General features: G+C 33.7%; 1 protein-coding gene across 3 annotated transcripts in view; it reads right to left on the bottom strand.

Moving 5' to 3' along the window:
* Positions 1-3743: 3743 nt before the first annotated feature.
* The window catches only part of LOC146162961 (myc box-dependent-interacting protein 1-like), a 234182-nt gene continuing 221897 nt past the window's right edge, over positions 3744-16028 (bottom strand). For 2 of the 3 annotated variants that reach the window (XR_014494516.1, XM_083381516.1), the window contains one exon: positions 3744-3904. The gene's annotated coding sequence lies outside the window, so the exon portion shown is untranslated. Of the gene's footprint in view, positions 3905-14027; positions 15276-16028 lie in introns of those variants that run through there. The other variant, XR_014494517.1, reaches the window with a different exon arrangement.

Genomic DNA, 16028 nt, shown 5'->3' with positions numbered 1-16028 from the left:
GATAATAAAGTAAACAGGTAAATTCCGCTAAATAATAGGCCTCATCATAGATGATAAATTGTCATGGATACCTCAATTAAAATGATCGAACAAATAAATTCTATGGGAATTGGACTTTTATCAAAAATGAAACACTATTTAGACCAGGGAGCCGAACCGTTTGGCTTTTCCGGTTCAGGTTCGGTTCGGGTTCAAGGATAATGTCGGATCCGGTTCAGTTCCGATTTCGAGCAATTTAAAAGTTCCGGTTCAGCTCCGGTTCGACTACATTTAGTTTCAAAACCGGTTTATAAAGTTCCGGTTCGGTGCAATATGAGATGAAAATGTGGTTTAACAAATGTGGAGTTACGTGACGTAAACATGCAGCTCGTTATTAAAATATCTGAAAAATAGAAACAATGTAATCAGTATTCACTTTTTTATAAAATTTCGAACATGGCAAAACTCGAACATGTAAAATAGAGGTTGTGACGTCATGCTGGAGTGAACCGCTTTTATTGACAGGTTCGGTTAAGGTTCAGGTTCTTTTAAAATATAGGGTTCAGTTCCGGTTCGGCTACTTACAATTTTACATAAAACGGTTCAGGTTCGGAAAAATTTGGAGTAAAACCGGTTTATAAGGTTCCGGTTCGACTCCCTGATTTAGACAAGCGGTTCTCAACTTGTGGGCCATAAGTACTTTTCAGGTGGGCCACAGACCAATTTAAATAAAAAAGCTAGATTTATGGAAGAATTTAGTTTCATTTGTGTCATTATACCTAAGTTTACAGGAATAATGGCTTGGGGAGGAATTGAAGGAATGTAAATAAAACGTAAATTAATTGTTCAGAAGCAAGTACCTCACTAATGCACGGTTGAATAAATAATCTGTTTGATACAAAAAACTATTGGGCCACAGATTTTTAGTGCAACGAAAATGGGCCACGAAAGAAAAAAGATTGAGAACCACTGATTTAGACTCTCATGCACTTCGCCTTTTATATTGTAGCTTAATCAATACTCATCTTCGATATTGTGTTGTAACCTGGGTAGAGCTTATCCAACTAAATTAAAACATCTTGAAGTACTACAGAACAGGGCAATCCACATTTTAAGCGGCACCCTCCTAAAACAAGATTACTTCCATTTATACCGTAATCACTCAATATTCAGATTACTCGACCTAACCAAATTGGAAATACTGCAAACAGCGCATAACTTCAAAAACAACAAATTACCAGAAACATTGGCAAATTTGATGGCTCCTCTAGAAAACTTACATTCCCATAATACAAAGTTGCGGGGTAAACAAAACTATTTTCAAGTCGGCGCCTCCACCAATTCAGGAAGAAAAACCATAGGATTTTTAGGCCAAAATATTGGGCGAATTTAGAGATAAATATTAAACTATTACCATACAAGTGATTTGTTAAGGCGATTAAACTAATGTTGTTGAACTCTTACCACGAGGGAACGTAAACACAAAATCAAAACAAACCCAAGGCAATTGAAATGGTTAAATCATGTAATCTGCGAAACAGGCGCAATAATAAAGTATTTTACACAAGATAAAAAAATAGTTAAAATTTTAGATACAAAAACACTGCGTGCAATCAGTTCTGCATCAATAGTTGTTATAAATCATACCATTTATTTCTCAGACAACTCTGGATTTTACGTAAAAAAACGTTACGAAAATCAAACTGAATAAAATAAAACAATGCAGTGAAGTTTAATGTTAGCGAGGTAATTACAAACAACAGTAAAGTATAAAAACACCGACTTAATAAGAACAAACAAAACGCTAAATGTGTGGACAGCAAAGTACCGGGGCGGCACTTATTACAAGGCAACGAGCAAAACGGCAAAGCGCTTTGGGGAGACGAGCGCTCGCTCAAATAAACACGGCTGTGGTTTGGGAAAGAGTCGGCCAAACATGAACAAAACAAAAGTAACAGCGGTCAATAAGAGGGATGACGTCATATGTTGCATTTAAACGTCCATAAGACCACACATTTCGTTAATACAAGTTTATAAAAGTTTTAGGTTGAGAGGTGTTAGTTTTAAAACAAAAGCTACATTAGAAAGATGTTATCGAAAAAAATCCTTTATATATTGTTTAAGTTGCGATGAGACGCAAAGATGCCTTTCAACTAAAACCATTTTATCAAAATGGAACATACTACAACCCCAATGAAAAAAATAGAAATTACGCACAATAGGTAAATAATAAAAGGCGTGGCGTGTTGCCCCACCCCTGCCCCTCAGTTCGCTTCCATCAACAGGAAAGCTGATAAATGTTTCGCATCACGGAGGGACGATTGTTGGTCGCTCGAAGCAATCCAAGATCAGTCGAACTTCAGAAGTCAAAATCCACTCTTTTCTCCTGCAAAACACAAGATGAAAATTTGAAAGCTGATAAAAGTGTTTTCAACTGAAAGAAGAATTCCAACCCGTCACATCTGTTTACAACAATTGTAATCTAGCCCATCTGATGTTGTTTTATTTACATCGGGGATAAATTAAAGAAGTGTTGTTAAACTGGGTCCGTAGGTGAGTTGAGAACCAACCAGTCACATCTGCCCCCCACAGTTTATCAAGAGTTTCCATAATAATAATAACAGTTTTGTAACTGACCTTATATTAGAGCAAACATATTGCAAACCAAAACCTATTGATGCATGGTTAGAGAATGAAAATTGAACAATAGGTAAGAAGAGGCACTTTGCATAATAACATCCATTATGTAATGTATACGGAGCTAAATAATGTACATATGTAGTGAGTGATGTTACTTTTCACAATTTACATTAGAAAGGTGACAATCGAAAAATAATTTAAGATAATATAATAAATAAAAAAAAGAAGTCGCGAAGTAACGGTGATAAGAACTGCAACGGAAAAATACACCCGCAAGGCGAAAGTAGTGAGGTCAATGGGAAGCAACAGATACACGCAAGAAGGAATTAGTAATAAAAATAAAATGAAAAAGAACTCGACGATGGAAATGCGCGAATATACCATTTATGTATTAAACAAATACAAGGGGACTGAGAGCGTGTCCACGTTGAGAGCGGGTTTGTTTATACAGCGGCACAAGCCCGCTCTCAACGTGGACACGGTAAGGGGCAAATCATCATAAGGGCAATAATATTGCAACTGGGCAAAAAATATATAGTAGTCAAACAATAAATAAAAACACAATGGAACAGGGTTTACAAGACGGGACAAGAAAATCAAGCTGAACCCGATATCATTTTGTCAATATATTACACACAGCGTATTAATACAGAATTCCCATTAGTAAAGTTGGTTGCTATGTTTTTAAAAAAAAGAAATTATGAAATATACAAACTCCTTTTTTTAAGTGGCTTAAATGCAATTTAGTTATCACAGAGTTTTAAAAGCAAATAGAATTGCTGTTTAACTATGAAATAATTTTAAAAAGATCGGTTATATCCAGTCCTCATAAAAAAACATTTGAAAGTGTAATAATATTTACAAATGATCAAATATTACATAGTTTTGTTTTCAGATAAATTTAAATTAAAAAAGTTTTATAATATTTACAAACAATTTCACACCTTAATATTACAAGGTTTTAAACCAAACAAACTTAAATCACAAAATCACCACTGAAACTTTGTATTACATAAATATATTTTTATTGGAAAAAGTTTGATAATGTTTACTACAAAATCAAATATTACAGCCTAATCCATATATTAGGGTTTTTAAACAAGAACAAATCAAATAAGTTCACCTCGGAAAGTTCGTTGTAGAAAGCTTTCTCAGCAGTTGCGATGTTCGTAACAATGTCGGCGCACAGGACGACCCGCGAGTCGAAAAGGTCGGGAAGTTCTTCATGAAGTTGTGAGTTCAGCGTCTCATAAGTATCATGGGCCTCTGTCACGTGATCCTGGGCCTATCACATGAAAATCATGTTCAAAAGATAATCCGCAATAAAACATAAAGTATATGAGGAATGCACGTTTATTCAAAATCTATTTTTTTAATAGTTTGATTTTGGTTACCACTCAAAAGTTTTGAAGATCCCCATTTTGTCCAAAAAAAAAAGAAAATGTAACAACTATAATTCGCAAAATATCTTGTTAAAAAAATCAAAACTAATGAATCAGTAGAAATGTCAAAAATATGAACTTTACCGATTATGGATTGCAGGTATCTTTTCATATCTTGCTGGAACTTTGTAAACTGAACCTGAAAAATCAAGTAAATATTTAGAAAAAGTGATTTCTCAACCCATAGGTAGCGAACTAAAACTTTGTCGCCATTTAATCTGGTCGGGTAAAGACTAAAGTAATTAACATGTAAAAAAAAAAGTTCGCCCTGGTTAAGTGGATTGTGGCACAAGCTAGCTTTTTTTTCAGTATTTCAACTTTAATTTCAATAAATATTTACTTTTGTGTTGCGACCATATCTTTTCCCATCCAACCGTCTTCGTAAACCTCTCCTAACGATGCATAGAAATCATTGGCTGCCGACTGCATTGCTAAAAGTTTAAAAAAGTAAGAAACCTGAAAAAGCTAAAACACTTTTGGTTTTAAAGAATCTCATGAAAACAACTTACTTTTTTTTTCAGAAAATATATTTTTTACAGAAACTGATAATGCTTGTTGTTATGCGACGGAATATATATTTTTGTCAATTTTAAGAAACAATTTAGGCTTTGCATATGTTTTTTAAATCAACAGTTTAAATATTTAGCTTTATAAAGCAAAAAAAGAAAATGTAACAACTATAATTCTCAAAAGATCTTGTTTTCAGTAGAAATTTAAAAAATATGAACTTTACTGATTATGGATTGCAGGTATCTTTTCATATCTTGCTGGAACTTTGTCAACTGAACCTGAAAAATAAAAATAGATATATAGAAAAAGTGATTTCTCAACCCATAGGTAGCGAACTAAAACTTTGTCGCCATTTGATCTGGTCGGGTAAAGACTAAAGTAATTCACATGCTTAGATTTATTGAGGTTGCTTCAAGCAAGATTTCTACAAAGTTTAAAAAATTTGGGGAAATCATGAGTGAATTGAGTAAGCAATACAAAGACATCTGACTTGTTAATACTAATTTATTATGTTTTTCCCTTAAAAATGTTCAGCGGGTAGAATTAGGTGTTGTTTTAATTACTTTTGACTGATAAATTACAAGCCAGAGAACACCCATTTCATTAAAAGCAATCACTCTAGTGATTCTTTAAATGTTATATACTTGTTTAAAACATGATGAGGTCTTATGTTTTTCAAAAAACAAACAGGATTGAAACAGTTTTATAATGAATGCTTTCAATAATCTTTGTTAATATTCACTGTGTGGCAGTGAAATAACAAATAATTCAAACTGTTGACACTAGTCTTTGGAAGAATACATTTCATACAATACATTAGGTTTCATTGAAATGAATTTGTGGCTAATTATGTAAAGAAAGCTTAACTGTTGACAAAACACTTCAAACATAATCAATTCTTTATCAAAACGATGAAATCTAGACTCTAAAAGCATTAATATTAATAAACAAGCATTAATGCAATACAACTAGAAGCATTTAATTTACAAAAACAAAGATAACAACAATTTAACTAATATATATCAAACTGTTGAAGCCACTGTAATAGTACTAGCATAATTCAGCAAAGATAATGTCATAACAAGGTGTGGGTTATTTATTAATGCCTTTGCTGGTTTTTAGTTTTATATTTTAGTGTTTTATTAAAATTATAAATGTTGCCTTGGTGTCCTTCAGATATGTTGAAATATTTATTCAATTAAGCTCGTTGAATATGTATTTGAGTTTATTAACCTTTTGGTTAAGTTTTATTTTGCATTACACAAAGTTTGAATTTTTGAAAGCAAGAACACTCATTTTAAATTCTTATGTTTTTCAACAAATTATATAAAACAAATTTCAAACTATCCACGAAAAGCTACAAGAAATGGAGATTGAAGTGCCACAGGTTTTGGATGACGACTTAATTAACCGAATCTAACTTTGGAACAACAACAACAGTTTGAAACATGAGCTGCTGACAATACACACCACTGTGACATCATAATAGTAACACTTGAGAACACTTCAATAATAGCTAGAGTGAAAAGTAAGGGACTTAATAGACCGCTTTTGTAGCAAATACGTTTCGCTATTTTTAATTTCCTTTACTACATTTTATTCGTTTTATCTTCACTTTATTTCCACAGTTAATGATGGCATGAGTTATTGCTAAAAGTTTGGAAAATATAAAATCTGTTGATTGCATTGAATGTTATGACTTTTAAGTTGTAATTGAAACTACTATCTCTTGCAATATACTGTTTTTAAAATTTTAAACTCTTTCAACATTTTTTCAGTAGATTAGAATTCCCAATACTAGAAATTACTTAAACAGGGTTGGGCTTAAGCACTCGCCCACTCGCCAAGGCGAGTGCAAATCGCTCCTGGTGAGTGCTGATTGACACCCATTCGCCCGACTGGCGACTGGCTTCGGCGAAAAATGTAATTAGTTGGTGTAGGACAACTTGTGTCAAGCACCACTGATAAGCGAAATATTACTTAGCGCCAGTTATTTCCTTAAACACTAAGACGCAAATACATTCAACACTACACATTTTACACAATTAGTAAGGTTAATGGAGGTCATGTTCGAAGCCGTAATAAAGATTCTTTGTCCCGTTTAAAAAAATCATTTACCGGCAAACAATCAAAGACGTCATTGCTGCAGTGGTAAATAGTTATGAGATTTATTGTTTAACTTAAACGTTTGTTCATTTTTAAATGTTTAACCCAGTCGTTGACGTCTTTGGAAAAGTTTATTGGACTTGCGATGTACCCAGCGATAAGAATTATTTGCATAAGAAAATTATAAGCAATTGCTGCAGTTGTTTGGACACAATAAGTTTTAATACAAATGTCTTATAAAAATATTTGTAAGCAGTGTTTTTAACATGTTTTGAGGGAGCGAAATGGCCCACTGAACACTACAGTATTTTAAAGTATGGCCTAATGTGTAACTACAGCTGATTAGTCTACGTAATTATGTTATTACGAGTTCATAGCGGTACCAAGACAAAATTATTTGCTGTTCAACCAGTAACTAGTTAGGCAAAATTTGGCGTTTTGTTTGCGAAGCGAAGAAACCTGCGGTGAAACGTCCTTAAAGCACAGAAAAACAGATAAAGAAAAAAAGAGATCGCGAGGCTTTTTAGAAAAAAGGAAAACAGGCAGGCCGCGGCTATTAAATTGTCAGTGTTATTTTTTCACTAAAGATTGTAAAAAAATATTTTGGCTAAAAAACATTGTTTTAAGCGTAAATTTCTTTATGGGTCAATAATTTGGTCATTCATGCTGGAAATAAACGACAAGACTTTTATAAAAACTAATGTTTTTGTATAAAAACTAATGTTTTTGTATAGAAACTGTAAGACAGAATAACGATAACCCAAGAAATGGCCGCGTTAGGACGAAAATTTGCAGACGGCGTGCCAACAAATTTGGCGAGTGTTATTTTGTCCGGGCGAGTGCATATTGATAGCCGCTCGCCCGCCTGGCGAGTGTCAATTTTTGCTTAGGAACAACCCTCCTAAAATAATAAGGAATTGCAATTTGTTCCCTGAGAAATGTAAATGGTAATTTGTAAACCAAGATTGGCAATTTTTAGGCTGTATTTTCAATTGCAGTTCAGATATTTGTTTCAAATGAGAAACTTAAAAACGCCATTGTACATTTTAAGTAGTTTGGGTCAAAATGGAAATTACATTAGAACTAGAATTTAAACATATGAGGAATCCCTAAACAACATTAGAATTAACTACAAACTAATCCAATTGATCGCAATAAAAACTATAGCTATCTAGTTATTAGCAAACGTGTTTCATGGAATAACAACACTATGATGTAATGCTTTGGAATGTGTTTGTAAAGTGGAGATATCTTGAGGTAATCATTAATCGAAATGCAGCAGCGGCTGGAAGTAGGCCACCGCAGGGAAATGCAAGCATTTGCAAAAACATGTCTCCACCAAATATCACTACTCATAACTTACAACATATATACTTAGTAATTCAAATTTAGTATTTTGAAGAATAAGAGTGATTTGTGCCAATATCAGTAAGAAATCTTTGCCACAACTTTTTATAAAAAAATATAAAGACTTTTCAAAGTTTATTAGCCACTAATTGCAATCTGATTTGTGAAATGACTGTGATTTCTAATTCCACACAACACCAAATAGTTAAAAATTTTGTTTTACAACAAAAACACATAATTTAAGCCGGAAATAAAAATTCAAAGACGATTAAATACTTGGCAGTTCTTACTAGTGATAATATCAACAAATTGTTTGATTTTTAATCTGGTGATCTTAACGTATCCTGATATTATATATGAAAGTTTAATAAGATTAAAAAATATTTACCAGAGATGGTTTTAAGGAAAGCACAATTATGTAGAACATTGGATATTGGGTAAATAACATGAGCATTTCTTAGTACTAAAAAATATTATTGCTGTGCGCCTAAATTTATTGAAATTTATTTGCTAAAAGTGAGGTTTCTAAATTAAATTTTATTTTTTTATTTTGACCTGATGAAGTGTGGTGGTGCAAAATGTCCGGAAACAATAGAATGCCTATACAAACTTTTTTTCAGCAAATTTTCAAGTGTTTTAACCTAAACCATAATAAGTTAAGAGAAATGTCAGTTCAACAAAGAACTTATGTCAATTCGGCCAAAGTGCAACTTTTCAAAATATAAATTTGACCAATTCTCTACAAATCTGGTTTTAAACATTTGTAAGCAGCTTTTCAAAAAGTTCCAGAGTTCACTCAATAATTTAAGTTGAAGACAAAAGTGCAGGAAGTGACTTGTTGTTGTTATTAACCAAGATTCACCTGTTGCTTAGTAACAAGGTGAACGTAATTGTCGATGATTTCATCCTAATGAATCATATAAGTGAAAACAAATCAATAGGGTGTATTACCAATGTACGACTATAGAATAAAATCGTGAAAATTCAAATCCAACAAGAACACTTAAACACAAAGTAAGTTTTACACATTACATTATTTTCTACAGAAAGTGTAAGATTTTTGAAGTTACAGCAATCATAGCGATATCATTTTGAAAGAAATATTCAAATATACTATATTCAAGATTGAATCTCTAAGTCAAAAGTTATATTCCGATTAAAATTTCTATTTTTTAGTAAGTGTGTAAAGTATATATATAGTTGGTACAGATAAGTATAGAATCCTAATTAATCTGCCGTTTTCTGCTTTAAAATAATCATGAATTACTCATAATACAAAACAAAAAATTTAATAAGGTTCATTACAAATGTTCTATTATAAAAAGTTAAACCCATTAAAAATTTAAAAACTCAAGTATGAAAATAACGGAATCCTGCTTTAAAAAAATCATGACTGAGTCTGCATTTTATGACACTTTTTGACAAGATCTCCGGTGTTCAGCTTAAGTTTGCAGGTTGACTTTTTATGCACACCGGAGGTGCAGAATCTTAACACAACTCGGCCTTTTTATAAAACCCGTCTGCATTCTGTGGCTGTTGCACACCCGATATTTTTATTATGGAATTTGTGTGTACAATACAATTTTATTGAAAAACAACCGCGGTTTGGCGATTTTAGGTGTTTTTTCTGCGGATTGCACAAAACAGAGTATGAAATCTCCAATGTGAAACTCACAAGATGAAACAAAAAAGTTGCTAGAGAATATATTATCTTCTGAAATAAAAAATTTACACATAAATTTTGAAAAAAAAGATAATTGCAAACCTGAAAATTTGGCTCTGTACACCAGGTCTCTGCGAAAGGTGCCATTAAATGTAGACAGGTGAATATCTAGTAATATACCGTTGCCAACATTTGATACTAACCTTTACCGACCTCTGAACGCCATTTTTGTGACGTTGCGCTTCAACCAAGCGCTTCTTTCCTTTCTATTTCCAGAGTCCGACATCTTGTCGCAAATTTACGAAACAATTTTAAATTTGAAGCAAACTGAATTCGTCGCCCTTTCACTATTGTACGTGAAAATTAATAAAAAAAATTTTCTTCAAATACCGAATTTTAGTTTTGCAGCCTGTTTGGAAATGGTAAGTTGATGTTACACCTGAAAAATTATAAAAAAATATTGCTAATGGTACATAAAAATCTTAAAAATATTTAAAAACCTGTGGTCTAAATGTTAACTGGAAAGCCAATTAAACTGAAACTTTCAACCCATGATCTTGTAAGACCCAAGATTGCATTCTGTAATTTGTGGCCGTAAATAATTTAAACCAAAAAATATTTTTGCATAAATCTTATTTTAAAATTCGGCATAAGTCTAGAATCCTACCATATTTTTTAAAGTAACCAAAAGAGTTGTCCAAATTGAAACTGCAATAAATAAATAAATAAAGTGGTAAATACTTTGACAAACCCTAACACTTACTCGCAACCTAAACCAAATAATGTTAGCAATATAAACCCCCGGACAAAAATGTGCTTCAGTTACCGTATTTAACTCCCAGTTTGCAATTTTAATTTTGAAGACTGGTTTCAAATTGTTTTTTATTATTGTACAAAAAGGTGGCAGAATTCTTAACCTGTGTCCCAAATTGTGCCATATAGTAGAAAAGGCGTTTTTTATTTTAAATTTACTATATTCCAGATTAAAAACTTTAGATTTTGACGAATCTTCAGCCTAAAATTGCGCGTCTGAACAACGGTATTTGTAAAAGTTGCGCAGCTGTTAATGAAGTACTATACTGAAAACCGTGCGATGAAGCGTTTGAGGGATTTATCACAGCAGACGGCATTTTACAGCAATGTGCGGCTCATGGGCACTTAATTTATCCCCACGCACGCCTTATTTTCCAGCCTTGACTATATTGATGAGATTTTACACCAAATGACGTCACTGGGAAGTTTTAGGAAATATAAAAGATATTTGGCAAAAAGGGGGCGCTGTTCTACAATCATACCACATTTATTTCAACACTAACAAAACAAATTTTGAAAGTTGAAATTGCAAGGAAAGTGTAAATATGTAAGAATGAATATCATAATAATACTTGACCCACCCAAACACTAACTTTCACCCTAACCCAAATATTGTTAGCAATATAAACCCCAGGATGAAAATGTGGTAGGATTCTAGACCAGCGCACTTAGCCTGAATAATGTGCGTTGATTTACTAATGGTTTTGTTTATTTACAGTTTGAACGCTGTGGTAGAATTGTAGACCAGCGCCCAATTTTTCGCCTTTTGTATTGATGCATTTCGTAACAGTTTTTTAACTGTACAATATTAAAAAGTTTGACGAAAACTTTTGCAAATGTTTTTATTTTGCTGCAAAATATTTGCTTCGCCCTTTTCATAGAATACTTAAACACAGAATAACTTCGGGTCAAAATCAACACTGACCTCTAAACTGCAACCTCGAGTCCAAATCAACACTGACCTCTAAACTACAACCGATTCCCGTTAACAAACGAATTAAAACTGTTGTTTAGCTTCGATTGGAATCAAAAACTTTCTAAATTGACTATTTTGATCGCCTGCAAACATAATTGTTTGAATAATTTGCTTAAATGTGGCGATTTATCAAGTTAGGTGATTTCTCTAGCACCATCTACCGGTTACTTTTAATCCACCGATAAAAACTCTATTTTTTCTGTTGCTTTAAATCTGTGGTTTGTTGAAATTTTACTCTATCTGAACAGGTTTGTGTGACAAAAACACACTTAAGGTATTTACCCTCAGGATCAATTAAATCTGCGTGATTGAGTATTTCCGCATCGATGAGAGGCTTCAAGTAAAATGTTTGGCTTTCAAATCCAACGCTCTTTGACACCAAAAGCTAGCCAGCACACAGGGTCAGCACAAAAAGTAACGCCAAATTAAACATATTTATCCTAAATATTTAAGAAAAAAATTTTCACTCTAACTATAAAAATGTCCTATATTTTCTAAATTGAAAAAAATATTAAAAATATAAAAAAATATTAATATTCAATATTAAAAAAAATATCAATATTCAATATCATATTTAGCATTTATATGCGTATTATCGCGAATTTTCATATCACCAACATCCGACCAAAATAGACCCAAATATCAATTTACACACCGAGAGACCAATAAATTCGTGTGGCGCTTGATCATACCTTTCCAACGATGCCAAACATGACCTGGTGTAATTTGAGGATATCGGCTTTTATCGTCGATAACCGATATTAATATTTATAAGCGATTGCGGTCATTTTTAAACGCTTGTCACTTGCCCAATTCAATTCGCAATCGAGCGAAGTTTTATCAAGACACTTCTGCAAATCACATTGAACTGACAAACTTTCCTCACCGCGAATTTTAAACTTGTTAGCATGTTGCGCAACAAAATTCTTAAGAATACGAACTTTATACTTAATCTCTTTCTTTGATATTTTTCGTATTTTCAATTTGTCAACAAAGTGATCCAGCACCACACGAACGATCAAAATTAAAAGATCCAGTCGCACTCTTTATCAATTTAATTCTATCATCCTGTACGTCACGACTCTTACTTTTCACCATGTTTTTCGCACCATCTGTACGAGACACACCCTGAACATTCAACAAAGCACCACTGTTACTACCGCAACTGTCTGCACAAAACACAGCGCCACTAGTTTTATCACATTGAACTGACAAAATCTCCTCAACCGCCAATTAATGTTTATTTAAGTTTTTAATATTTTTTTTAATTAAGAAAATATAGGGCATTCTTATAGTTGTGGTGAAATCTTTATCTAAAATATTTAAGATAAATATGTTTAATTTGCCGTTACATTTTTGTGTTGACCCTGTGTGTTGGCTAGCTTTTGGTAAGAATAGTTTATGTAAATGCCTTGTTGCGATATTTTGAACTGCTGGTTTGTAATTGCAACATTATTATCTTTTGACCGAAGGTTTCTAAGAATATTCTTCAAAACCTTCTTCAAAACTAAAATGTAGCAAAAACATTGCTATCTTGTGTAGGCTAAGGTTGCCCGTGATGGGACATTTTTGTTTCATATCATTGTAGCTTTAAACTATGACAATTAATTCAAACTATTTTTGGTCGAACTGTTAGTTCCGTCATCCCTGCTTGTTTAACACTTTTAAGTTTTCCTTTAGCATTTGAACTTTTTTGGTAAATGGTGATTTAAAAATCGTATTTTTGTCCCGTCTCATGAAACTTTGGACAGCATGAGCCGCGAGATGGGACACATGCAACTATATTATATTTCTTAACATTCTTGATATATTTATTTTACAACGCTTAATGTATACCATAAAGATACAAAAGCTTTCAATTTACCTGCGACAAAACATAAATTTCAAAATAGTCATTTAAAGAAACAGACATTTTTCCTTTTTTTACATTTAATAAAAACAACGAATATTAGAAGTTTAAAACTGACAATCATAAGCTTACGTACATAAATCACATATAAAGAGTGGTCCTTCTGGGTCAGCACATTTCTCAAGTGTCCATATTGGCTGCATTGTATCCAGTCTTCTGTGGAGGTCAAATAGCTTTCACCACACAAAGCGCAGGACCAATCTTTTTTGTATGATGTTCCTTTTCTATTTTGTGGTCTGTTTTTATTTTATTTTGTTTTGTTTTGTTGTACTATAGTGTAATTCTGTTGTTTCCAATTCCTTCAAAGTCTTTTTATACGGTAATCCTGTAAGTAAAGTAGATGACTGCGCCCTTTTACTTCTTTTCTGGTTAGTGGCAACTGGTGGAGGGCTGACATCATAAACCGAGATGGATTCTAACGGCACCCCTCAGAAATAATTAATAGATTGCGACACCCCTCCAAGATTTTTCCGTAGGTAATTCACTAGAATGTCACAATAAACGGAACTGAAACAACACACATCAACTCTACACAACTTACGAAGTTTAAATTGTATTTATTCCACTCTAATCTTACACAAAAAGTTGTAGCAAAAATCAGATTCTTGAAGATTGCCAAATATGTCGCGACACCCTTGAGAATTAGAAATGGTACATTAAGGTGCCGCGGCACCCCGGTTGAGAAACACTGCTTTACACAAATGGTACAAAGTGAATAACCAATCACTCCATTTCTTACTCACTCCCACAAATCGATCGGGCGAAGCGCGAAAAAAGTGCCTTTATTTCGTTAAAATTTTAATTTAGGAGACGCTACTCTTTGGATAAAAATACACATTTCTCGATATAATGTCCTATATACATACTACCTGGGCATATTTTTGCGTAACTTATCTTGTCTGCGGGATGAACAAAACTATTTCCAAGTCGGCGCCTCCACCAATTCAGGAAGAAAAACCATAGGACTTTTAGGGCCAAAATATTGGGCGAATTTAGAGATAAATATTAAACTATTACCATACAAGTGATTTGTTAAGGCAGTTAAACTAATGTTGTTGAACTCTTACCACGAGGGAACGTAAACACAAAATCTTACAAGAACGTTACTTACAAGAATCAAACTGAATAAAGTAAAACAATGCAGTGAACTTGAATGTTAGCAAGGCAGTTACAAACAACAGTAAAGTATAAAAATATCGACTTTGCAAGAACAAACAAAACGCTAAAATGCGTGGGCAGCAAAGGAGCGGGGCGGCCACCAAACAAGCGAGGTCGGCATTCTCGTCGAAGCAAAGTTGTGAAGCGACGTTTGGCTTTGGCACAAACTCACTTATTACAAGGCAACGAGCAAAACGGCCAAGCGCTTTGAGGAGACGAGCGCTCGCTCAAATAAACACGGCTGTGGTTTGGGAAAGAGTCGGCCAAACATGAACAAAACAAAAGTAACAGCGGTCAATAAGAGGGATGACGTCATATGTTGCATTTAAACGTCCATAAGACCACACATTTCGTTAATACAAGTTTATAAAAGTTTTAGGTTGAGAGGTGTTAGTTTTAAAACAAAAGCGACATTAGAAATATGTTATAGAAAAAACGCCTTTATGTATTGTTTAAGTTGCGATGAGACGCAAAGATGCCTTTCAACTAAAACCATTTTATCAAAATGGAACATACTAGAAACCCAATGAAAAAAACTAAAATTACGCACAATAGGTAAATAATACAAGGCGTGGCGTGTTGCCCCACCCCCTGGAACCGCCCCTGCCCCTCAGTTCACTTCCATCAACAGGAAAGTTGATAAATGTTTCGCATCACGGAGGGACGATTGTTGGTCGCTCGAAGCAATCCAAGATCAGTCGAACTTCAGTATATAAAATTCACTCTGTTCATCTGCAAAACACAAGATGAAAATTTGAAAGCTGATAAAAGTGTTTTCAACGAAAGAAGAATTCCAACCGTCACATCTGTGTACAACAATTGTAATCTAGCCCATCTGATGTTGTTGTATTGACATCGGGGGTAAATTAAAGAAGTGTTTAATGATCTGGGTCCGTAGGTGAGTTGAGACCCAACCCTTAACATCTGTCCCCCACAGTTTATCAAGAGTTTCCATGTTAATAACAACTGTTTTGTAACTGACCTTAAATTAGAGCAAATCTATTAATTAACTTATTTTCCTTGCTGAGAATGTTACTTGTCATACATTGAGGCTATTATGTCACACTGTTCGTAATTGTGGTTTTATGCTGATTTGCATAATAACCATATTTCCAAAGTACCCTTAGAAGAGACCACCGATCAGTGTTTCTTAAGTTTTTACGTCATGGTGCACCTGAAGACCTCTAAAGACATGGTGGCGCACCTTGCGAGCGCGATATCGCTCCTCTCTGAGCCTGCATAGCTCAGTTGGTAGAGCGACGGTCCCGGTACGACCGAGGTCGTTAGTTCGAACCTCACTGTTGTTTTTCTAGTCTGCCCTGCTTGCATCATTGATCGACAGATTCGGTGAAGAGTCGGCAATGGCTTTCAGTGTACTGGCTCTTTATGTGTTATACTTGTTGAACAAACATTTAATCTTTGGTGCATAATGGCTTAAGGTTGTAGATAGACGGAAAATAAAAGTAGGTTGCATTTTGAAAATTC

Source organism: Ascidiella aspersa, chromosome 2, assembly GCF_963924565.1.
Source record: "Ascidiella aspersa chromosome 2, kaAscAspe10.2, whole genome shotgun sequence".
NCBI classification, from domain to species: Eukaryota; Metazoa; Chordata; class Ascidiacea; order Phlebobranchia; family Ascidiidae; genus Ascidiella; species Ascidiella aspersa.
This window is presented reverse-complemented; position numbering and strand designations above follow the sequence as displayed.